The sequence below is a fragment of the Myotis brandtii genome, unplaced genomic scaffold (assembly GCF_000412655.1).
Source record: "Myotis brandtii unplaced genomic scaffold, ASM41265v1 scaffold1612, whole genome shotgun sequence".
Classification (NCBI taxonomy): Eukaryota; Metazoa; Chordata; class Mammalia; order Chiroptera; family Vespertilionidae; genus Myotis; species Myotis brandtii.
Window position 1 is genome coordinate 1,589,713 of NW_005355890.1, and position 8,331 is coordinate 1,598,043.

Sequence of the window (8,331 nt, forward strand, 5' to 3'; positions counted from 1 at the left end):
CGACCTGCTCTCTTGGCAGCACCTCCTTACTCCGCGGCTGGCGGGGCTTGGCGTCTGCCGGGTCCGCCTCCCCTGCCCCTGCTCCTTCCCCAGAACTCGGCAGCTCTTGGCCGGGGTCTTCTCTGCGGAACCGCACCGCGCTGTGCTCTGCCCAGAAAAAAAGAAAAGGGGAACCAGAGGGCTTAAGCCTGGAGAAGTCAAGACCAGGGCCCTGCAGTCAGCCTCTTGCAAACCGTTCTGGCCTCGCACTCCAGGGGGTTTGCTGACCTTCCCCTAAGGTCAGCGGTAGTTTGCCCCAGCCCCAGGCTCGAGGCTTCCTTCGGTCTGTGGCTGCCCCGGGTGGAGGGGAAGTCAGGAAATAAGACTATAGCAGTAGTTCTCAACCTTCCTAATGCCGACCCTTTAATACAGTTCCTCATGTTGTGGTGACCCCCAATTTCATTGTTACAAATTGAACATAATTAAAGCATAGTGATTAATCACAAAAACAATATGTAATTATGTATGTGTTTTCCGATGGTCTTAGGCGACCCCTGTGAAAGGGTCGTTCGACCCCCAAAGGGGTCGCGACGCACAGGTTGAGAACCGCTGGGCTATAGAATGTACCTGCAGATAGAAGGGGCCAGCGTCTGGCCTGGGCTGATTTCACGTCATTTCCATTTATAACACAAGCATGGAGCATCTACTGTATGCCAGGCACCTGTTCTGTGCCAGGCACTCGTTCTAGGCCAGGGGTGGGCAACCTTTTTGTGAGTGCATGCCAAAACCAGCAAAATCTCTGACTCAAAATTCTTCTGCGTGCCAACCCTAATTTTTTGAGAACATGTTACGCCTATTTGATATCACTTAAGGTGTACGTATGTGAAGAACCTTGAAGAAATAATAAAATTCATTCGAGCGACAAAAACACAGTATATGATGATGAAAAATACATTTATTTTTAATGTATACATGTACACTGATAGTCCGACAGAAAACTTTATGACTCCGTTTGATATTATCAGTGGGACTTTTTCTGCTGCATCACCGATGACAGAGATTTTACATCAGGTTTATATTTCGTGACCTTCAGAGATATGCACGAGCTACTACTTTCATCCATCAGGCTACTCCTATTACGAGACTTAACAAAATTCATCACTGAGAACAAAGATTCACAATTGTAAATGGAAGATTATAAGTGAGGGTTTCGCGTGCCAGCAAAAGTTACTGACGTGCCATGTTTGGCACGCGTGCCAGGGATTGCCCACCCCTGTTCTAGGCTCTGACAACATAGCATGAATAAGCCAAAGTCCCTGCCCACTGGAGTTTACAGTTAGAGTAGAAAACAAGCAATAAACAAGTAATCATATATATAACATTCTTACCTAAGGGGTGATGTCATTATTTCCGTATTACACATGAAGAGCTTGAGTCTAGGCACAAAGTTGGGTCCTTCCAAACCATCATCTGAACAGCAGACTTGTGTAACTTTGGTAAGGCAAGCTGATGTCTCTCAGCCCCAGTTTCTACATCTGTGAAATGAGGGTTAAATGATCATGCAGAACCACTCCACTAAGGGTGGGAACACCTGGCCTAGGCACCCAGCACTGCAGGACATCTCTGTGAAGGTTCTTTGGCTGTGTAGTTGTTGTTGTTGCCTGTCCTTCCGGGACCAAACCCATAACCCCAAATTGGGGTGGTGACTGGCCAGCTGGGGCAGCTGCATGTGGAAACTGGAGCTGAGAGGCGGGCACCAGGCCTAGCCTAGCCCTAAATGACTGCTTCCTGGACAGCCCTGTCTTGGTAGCAGCCGGCAACTATGAATTGAGCACTCAAGGAGTATGGGGAAGAGAGTGGCTTCTGCCCTATTACGGAGAAGGAGACAGACAAACATCCTTATAATAACTGCAGAAGTGCACTGAAGGGAGCATCGGGTGCCAATTTGCCCACTGGGTCTCAGAGCAAGTTTTTTTCGCAGCCCTGGAGACACAGAATCCACTTTCCTCTGTGCCTGCACAAACCCTTGTGTTTATTTTTGTTTTAGTATACTATTTGCCAAAAAAAGCAGCAATCAATACCAGCCTGAAAGAGTCTAAACAGTCCTACAGGCTATGAGAGGTGTCCTGATAGTGGAGTCCTGATTCAATTAATTGATGGCAGAGGGCGTGCATATTGGCCAGCGTGGAGCAGTCCCATGCACCGCGGTGCCTCACTTTATATTCCACAGTGAGTGTCAGGTTTTCAGGAACAGGAGCCCCAGGATGGGCACTGGCCAACACAGAATAAAAGCAGAAAGCAGGACCCTGGACCCACTGTTCCTGCCATCTGCCCGGCCAGGAGGAGCCACCTGCATGGGCTTACCTCAGAGCAAGCCCAGCTCTCAGGGAGGCTACCGCCCACCCCACCTCACCTCTTCCCAGCTGGCTTTAGGACCAGTGCTGTCCCCTTGGCACTTGCCCATTCAATTATCGACCAATTGGCTATTTTTATTTTGCTCTCTTCAGACCGTCTGTACTCAGAGACTCTGAACATATGCACTGAGTCCAGTGACAGAAGCCAACAAGGGAAAGGAAAATATAAGCTGTTGAGATAATTGAGTGGTGAGGGTCTGGCAGGAAAAATCAGTCTTTGCTAAAGTTCATTTAAATACCCATGGTCCTAGCTCCGTTGTCGGCAAACCTCGGCTCGCGAGCCACACGCGGCTCTTTGGCCCCTTGAGTGTGGCTCTTCCACAAAATACCACGTGCAGGCGCGCACATACAGTGTGAATTGAAACGTCGTGGCCCATGCGCAGAAGTCGGTATTTTGTGGAAGAGCCACACTCAAGGGGCCAAAGAGCCGCATGTGGCTCGTGAGCCGCGGTTTGCAGAGCCGCAGTTTGCCGACCACTGCCCTAGCTGGTTTGGCTAAGTGGATAGGGCATTGGCCTGCGAACCAAAGGTCCCAGGTTTGATTCCAGTCAAGGGCACATACTTGATTACAGGCTCCTCCCTTGGCGCCTCCCCCACCTCACTGCCCTGGTTGAGGCTCCTGCAGGAGGCAACCAATCCATGTGTTTCTCTCACATCAATGTTTCTTTCTGTCTTTCCCTCTGTCTTCTACTCTCCTGAAAATCAATGGAAAAACATCCTCGGGTGAGGATTTAAAAAAATAAATAAATAAATACACCCATGCACGATTATATCCATATCTGAGGTTAATGAATAGGGCAGAACCAATGAAGCAAAGAAATGAGATTTCTCTTTGCCCTCCCAGCGCCTTTGACCTAGCAGAGACTCCCTTGGTAAAAGAGAAATGCAGTGTGAAGCGGTAAGTGTCACAGCAGGTACTGGAGGCCCAGAGGAGTTCAAATGCATTTACTGACGGCCTGTGTTCCTGGTTAGGTCATTTAACCTTCCACACCTGCAGAGTTGAAAAACCTCCCACAGAATGGTGAGGACAACATGGAGACGGAGACCCACTAACAGGAAGAGGCAGGACGCCTGGAAGCGTGTGTGGCTCCTGTGAACCAGGCTGTGGAAGAGGCAGAATGTAACCAGCAAATGAGAAGCCTCACTCCTCTGGGGGCAGACCTGATTCTCTGCCTCCCGGTGGAAGCCCTCACTCATCTGAGTTGCCGCCATTTGCAAGTAAGAAGTTTGGGGGTCTCTCTCAGCGGGGTTCTGATACCTGACCCCTGAGCATCTCCAAGCACTCTATTGGGGAGATCTTGGATCTGACAGGTTCTCTCCGGTTAGGCCCCATGGCAGCAGGCCTACACTTCCATGGTTGAGGCTGCTGCTCTCTGGTCCTGTGCAGACAGTCTCAAAGGTCCATCAACCCTTCTTCTGTTCCTGGTGTTGTGCTGACGTTGAGGTTCAGATGGTGAATGGGTCCTGGCTTGTCACCTGGGATCTCCACTCCCTGGGATGTGGCCCTTCCGGCCTGGATTCTTCTCCATCTTTAATTTCTGGGTCTCCAAGGTGGGAAGCTGCTGGCAGAGAAGTGCCTGTCTGCTGTCGGAGCTCAGAGCCTGGGCAGAGTCCCTCAGGGGATGCTGTGGGTCCTGGGGTCCCTGAACCTGGATGGGAGCAATGGGACACCTCAGAGTGAGGCTCGGACCACTGTCACTACATGCCGTGGCCTGTCCACCTGCCATCCATAATCTACAGTGAACCTGAGTGTTTACAGGATGCATGCAAACCATTAAATTGTCTCAGGAGGGGAGGCACACTCATCCTTCCACAAAGTGAGCCTGGGGCCAGCTGGGGTGGTACCAGCTCTGGTCATCCCAGTAATAAGAGCACGAGGACCCAGTGCCGCAGTTTCCACCTGGAGCAGGCACTTCACTGAGTCAGAGGAGGGGTGAAGACGTTCAGTCAGCGGGTCCAGGCCCATGGAGGGTACCAGAGCAGCGAGGGAGGAAGAGTGCATATTAACTGGGCAGCTTTAAGACTTCCGTGGCCATAGCACAGGTTGTTCTGCTGTGGGGTAGGACCACAGGAGGCAGGATGCCCCACCGTGGGGGGTCAGGCACAGTTCTGGGCCATGGAGTGCCTGTGTGACTGGGACTCTGGGGACATTCCTGAGTGCTCATGAGACAATGCCTGGCCCTGGTTCAAGAGCCCAATAAACATGATCAGTAGCCATGACAATGACAAATGATGGGGCCGAAATTTTTAAGAGGATACTCACATTCCCTTAGCTCCAATGTGTCTCTGTCGAATGCCAGCCCCAGGATTGTTTTTTTCTCTTCCTCTTCCTGTGGAGGGAGAAACTCAGAGGAGGAGAATGAGGAAGAAGGGAGGCTGGGGGTGGGTAAAGCTGGTGGAGGTGCGGCAGGAGGGCTTTCACGGCAACAAAGGGCTCAGGCTGCCAAGGCTGGCCAGGGAGAGAGGGACGCCTGATGGCGTGGAAGGCAAGGCCTGCTAGGAAGCCCCTGTGGTACCGAGGTCCCTGTGAGGAGTCCCAGGCAGAACAGGGCCTGAGAAGCCCCTCCACCCCGCACTGGGGACCAGGGCTCTGCTGGCTGTTTCTCCTCTCTGCCTCCTTCCTCCCTGGTGTGCTGCAGCGCCCTCTGTCCTCAAGACTGGCCGCCCCAGCAAGCTTTTCCTTCTGCCTCTCAAAACGGAGGCCCCCCTCCCCTTTTCCCCCAGGATGACAAACGCTTAGTATTTACCAAGGAAGGCTTAAGAACAAAGTTCTTGGAGTCAGTGTCTCTAGTTTCTGACCCTTTTCCTTAGTTGGCCAATGGAGAAATGCTACAACAGCCATGTCATGCCCTGTCCCTCCCCAGCTGGTGAATTGGGTAACGCACTTTGCCTCTGAGGGCTTCGCATTCCTCCATTTTTAGAATGAGGACCCAGAGACCCTTCTAGTTGTATTGAAAGGACTAAATGAGCCCACGTCTGAGAGCTTCTCCCTAAAAATTGGTTTCTTTTCCTTCTCGTGGGCCAGGATTTCACATGACATTTCATTCATTTATTCATTTGTGTATTTTTATATTTTTACTGGGCTTTTAAAATGCTCAGTTATACATGTTCATTGCAACAAATTCACATGACACAGAGTGTATAAAGTAGAAAATGGAAGGTCTTCTGCCCCCCCTCCCCCCACTGTCTACCTCTTCATTTTTTTTTCTCTTCCCTGCTCTGGACTGGAGTGAGAGTCCCTCAAGGCCAAACCTGTGTCCTGGTCATCTCTGTATTGGAGCTCAGCATTCCATCTGCATTTGTGGCATGAATTGGATTTCCCTTTAAAAGGGGGTAGGAATAGTAATGTTGGGGGACAGGGGTGGGAAATGAGGAGGAACAATTTAGCCAGTAGCTCTCTCTATAAAATTACAACTGAGAAAACTCTTTCATGAGACTATATTTACATGTTGATATAATTTCTGCTCTATCCTATTTCTTTAAAAAAAATATGATCTTGACCCAATTACATTGATTTCTTGACTGATCCACAATTTGAAAAATACAGGTCCCATTTGTGGCTCATGACGTCCACTGGAATTGCCTTTGGAGGAAGCCTGGGAGGATGGGTGGGCTAGAATGTTCTCCATGTAAGTGGCACCACACCCACCGTGCCTGGCATCATCCACATGAGGCAATAAATCACCCCAGGTCAGAAATTAGGCAGGTTCCTGACTCCCAAATCTCGTTGTCTCTAGACCTATCCAGAAAGGGAGACAGCCTTTGAGATCTTCTTCCCCGAGTGTTGAGATATTCTCAGGTTTGCTCCAACATTTGCCAAGGCACCAAATCCCTGGAGAGCCTCCCGCAACCAGCTCACCTTGCTAGGCTTCAGGGCCTTTATTTTATCTCTAATGTGAGGGCACTGGATCAGATCATCAGGTTCTATCCTAATTTAAATTCTTTTATGCATAATTCTTCCTGGGCAAACAAGGGCGGAAGGTAAAGGCAAGATCAAGCTCAGATGTGAGTAACTGCTGTCCTACTTCCACTTCCTGTCCCCTTCTCCTGACAACAGTTACCTTCCTTCCTTCTGGGGACCTGTCCCACCTCCACTTCCATGGGTTCTAGATGGATAGGCAACTGACCAGGCCTGGAGAAAAGCTCCCAGGCCACAGCTGACCGAGTGTGGGCAATCAGGAGTCCAGCCTGGGCTTTTAGACATATTTCCACGTCTTCCATATTCTATTGGTCATATGGATCCAAACTGATATACTGTGGGAGGGCACTAAACAAAGGCATATATAGCAGGTGGCAGGGGTCACTGGGGTCCATTTGGAGCTGGCTATTTTAGGAGGTGAGGGGAAATCCTCTCTACTGAGCAACTGATGAACTTCCCCCACCCAGACCCCTAATAGTTTCTTTTTTTCTTTAATGTATGTTTATTGGTTTCAGACAGGAAGGGAGAGGGAGAGAGAGATAGAAACATCAATGATGAGAGAGAATCATTGATCGGCTGCCTCCTGCATGCGCCCCAACCAGGGACCAGGCTGGGAAGGAGCCTGCAACCGAGGTACTTGCCTTTTACTGGAATCAAACCCGGGACCCCTGCAGTCTGTAGGTTGATGCTCTATCCACTGAGCCAAACCAGCTAGGGCCCCCAACAGTTTCTTTTAAAGATTGGAAATTTGGTCTTACTGGGGTGATAGTTGGGGTCAGAGGACCTGTTCTCTGCTTAGATAAACACATACATTAAAATTAAATCACCAAAATTAAAATACTGATTTTTCCCCTCTCCAAAACATATATTGCTCATAATTCCCTTCTATCAGCATATGGCAATTCCATCTTTCCAGTTGCTGTAGCCAAAATCTTCAAGTCATTCTTTATTCTTTTCCTTTTCTAATTCCACTGTCTGATCCTTCAGCAAATCCTGTTGGCTGCACCTTGAAAATACATCTAAAATCCAGTTACTACCCCTCTCCACTTCTTTTGCCTCCCCCAGGCCCCAGGCACCCCCCTTTCTCACTTGGATTCCCACTACACCTTGTCTTGCTTTCGCCCTTCCCCTCCTACAATCTGTTCTCAAGGCAGCAACCAGAGTGATACTTTAAAAACATAAATTTGCCCTAGCCGGTTTGGCTCTGTGGATAGAGCATTGGCCCAAGGACTGAAGGGTCCTGGGTTTGATTCAGGTCAAGGGCATGTACCTCAGTTGCAGGCTAGATCCCCAGCCCTGGCCAGGACACATGTGAGAGGCAACCAGTTGACGTGTCTCTCTCACATCAATGTTTCTTTCTCTCTGTCTCTCCCCTTCCCTTCCACTCTCTCTAAAATCAATGGAAAAATATCCTCGGTGAGGATTAACAAAACAAAAAACCCACAAAAACATAAATTATATTATAAACTTGCTCTGATCAAACCTTCCAGAGGCCCTCAGTTTCTTTTTTGAGAGAGAGAGAGAGAGAAAGAGAGAGAGAGAGAGAGAGAGGCATCAATGTGAGAAACATCAATTGGTTGCCTTCTGTACTTGTTCCAACCAGGGACTGAACCCGAAACCCAGGCACATGCCCTGACCAGGAACTGAACCAGCAACCTTTCGGTGCACGGGATGATGGCCAACCAACTGAGCCACTCTGGCCCGGCGGCCCTCAGTTTCTTTTAAAGTAACAGCCACAGCCCGACCGGTGTGGCTCAGGGGTTGAGCGTTGACCCATGACTGGTTCGATTCCTGGTCAAAGCACATGCCTGGGGTTGTGGGCTCGAACCCCAGTAGGGGGCTTGCAGGAGGCAGCTGATCAATGATTCTCTCTCATCATTGATGTTTCCAACTCTTTCTCTCTCTCTCTCCCTTCCTCTCTCTGAAATCAATAAAAAACAACAACATGTTAAATAAATAAAGTAACAGCCATAGTCATGACATTGGCCTTCAAACTGATTTAGTCTTTTTCTTTTTTTT

At 49.4% G+C, this 8,331-nt stretch overlaps 1 protein-coding gene across 1 annotated transcript in view; it reads right to left on the reverse strand.

The window, feature by feature from the left end:
* CNNM4 (cyclin and CBS domain divalent metal cation transport mediator 4) overlaps positions 1 to 8,331 on the reverse strand; it is a 65,645-nt gene that overhangs the window by 41,744 nt on the left and 15,570 nt on the right. The window lies entirely within an intron of this gene.